Source organism: Dipodomys ordii, unplaced genomic scaffold (assembly GCF_000151885.1).
Source record: "Dipodomys ordii isolate 6190 unplaced genomic scaffold, Dord_2.0 Scaffold76, whole genome shotgun sequence".
NCBI classification, from domain to species: domain Eukaryota; kingdom Metazoa; phylum Chordata; class Mammalia; order Rodentia; family Heteromyidae; genus Dipodomys; species Dipodomys ordii.
The window spans coordinates 4,430,023-4,432,342 of NW_012267292.1; the positions used below are offsets into that span (position 1 = coordinate 4,430,023).

The 2,320-nt window shown below is 45.3% G+C and overlaps 1 pseudogene; it reads right to left on the minus strand.

Moving 5' to 3' along the window:
* Positions 1-293: 293 nt before the first annotated feature.
* Positions 294-2,099, minus strand: LOC105991700 (annotated as a pseudogene).
* Between the last annotated feature and the right edge of the window lie 221 nt (positions 2,100-2,320).

A 2,320-nucleotide genomic window follows, 5' to 3' on the forward strand; every position in this document is an offset into this window, starting at 1 on the left:
CCTGTGGAAAAGATCTCTCATCTGAAAGTCTCTAACAACAACCAGCACAAGATGCTGATATTATGTTACTAGAGGAGAAAGAGAGGGATGTGTGTGTGTGTGTGTGTGTGTGTGTGTGTTTAATAAAACCCTCATGCACAATTAAACTTGATTAAAAGCCTAGGGAATGCTAAAAGTAGTCATGGGTACAGGATCCTGCAGAGCAGAGAGTACACATGTGCCCTTTCTTGCAGTCAGTAAATGCTGGCAAAGTGACTTCACTTGAGGACTGGAGGAGCAAAAAGGTTGCATTGTCATCCTAGGTTGGTGGCAGACTTGCTTTTGCTCCCAAATCTGGGAGTGTTCTTGTTGAGGGTGGAGCAGACTCTCTGTGACCAGGAACTTGAAGGAGTCCTGAGAAACTGGTACTCAGGCGTGGTCACGGGCCCCATTAAGCTCACTTTGATATCTGATGCCTGTGGTGTTGAGAAGGGATTTGTGTTTTCAATGACATGCAAGGGCTCAATATTCTCTTGCTCCACCATCATGAACTGACTCCATATTCCAAGGGAAATGAAAGCAGACACTTTCAACCTTGGGTTGTTGCTTGACCACCTATAATACTGTCACTGGGTCTGGATTGGACACAGCATGGGCAACTATCATAGAGCCAAAGACTTTAGCCAGATTGGCAACATCCATTTTAGTGTTTGGACTCTGAGCCACTCTCTTCAAGTGAATCATGGGAAGACTAATGTGTCCCTATTGGCCTGGGCAGTTCACTGACAACCTGGTACCTGGCAGCTAGCTGTAATCTTCATCTGGGATTTCTGCTGCTTCCAAAAAGGCTTTGTTCAGCTGGAAGATCAGAAGGGGTTCTTTGAGGCTTTGAAGGAAGTCTTTTAGAAGGCTACAGATGGCATGGAAATCATCCACTTTGCTGAGGACAGATACTGTTTTCAGTTTCTCTTTCAGCTCTTTCACTGTCCAATCACACCTATACAAGCCTGTCTCAGTCGGCCCTCTCTGTTCACTCTCATTTACACAGTGGACAATAATGGAAGGGATCGCTGGAGATGTCTGGGACACAAAATCAGTCAACATTCCCTCTCGGATCTTGACAGGTGTTCCTGTAAGGGGAGGGATGCCGGGAAGAGGCCAGCAGTCCCCACATTCTGGATGAGAGACCGTTGGACAATCTTGACACTTCAGAGACGGTTGGCCAAATTTTATCCGCTTTCCACCTGGAACACAAGATTTAGGGTTAATAACCGTCTTAGAGACAAAGTAATGGAGGCACATTCCTCCATTTGTTTGTGGCATGCCCAAATGGTCTGTCTCAGTTCTTGGCTCCAGTGGCCTGATGCTAAGGGTGGAGTCACTGTTCCAAGTTTGTACAGTATCTATTTACCTTTGCCTCCTGGTCCAGTATGGCACTGTCTCAATAATGGATACAGCTTCAATGGGCTCACCATCATTGGAAACAGTCACTGTAGTTTTTGCAACTATGGATTCATTCCCCTGGTCTACTGTGGAGTCAATGGAACAAGTTTTCTTTCAACAAACTGTGAGCTACTAGAGTAACTCTTTTCTCTTTTTCTTCAAATTAAAATTCTTCGCTATGGAAGAATCCCAGTCCAGTGATTCATCAGTCTTGTCAAAGCTGATATCTGATGAAAATGGAACCAGATTCCTCAGTAGTTGATAGTCTTTTCTTGCCAGCATTGCCACTGGATGGTTGGCCCTTATTGAGAAAAGCCAGAGCTCATTTGTGCTCCTCACTTAGTTGAATGCTGCCAGATGTGTCACACATGAGCATCTCTCAAATCAGCTGAATTTGTCTTTCCAGCTTCTCACAGTCAGCCTCAGTTCACTGTCTCCACTGATCTCTAGTTTCACTTGATTACCTGCATGCTTCAGCTTAACATCAAGAGCACTATGCTCAGATTCTGCTCTCATCAAAAGATCTTTGTAATTCCCCAGCTCACGGTCTGCTCTCCACCACTTCTTATAGAAATCTTCAGTCTTTTGCCAACTTGATGAAGTTCATTTCCTTCACTGAGAATTTCCACAAAGCTGTTTAAACAGCACAAGCTGTTCAGACTCCACAAATTCAGCATTCTAGTATCTGTCTTTCATGGTGGTTGCACTTCCTCCATCAGTCTAGTGCCAGGTCCCCCTGATCTCACAGCCCCCCCCAACTCCCCACCATGCTCACTTCGCAGGGTCCTCCAGGTCCCACCTAGGTTGCCTGGCACTTTCCAACAGATCTCACCCAACAGCCAGGTATTGTTCTTTGAGATGATTTCCCTCTCTAGTCTGCTCTGATTTGCTTTTCAAA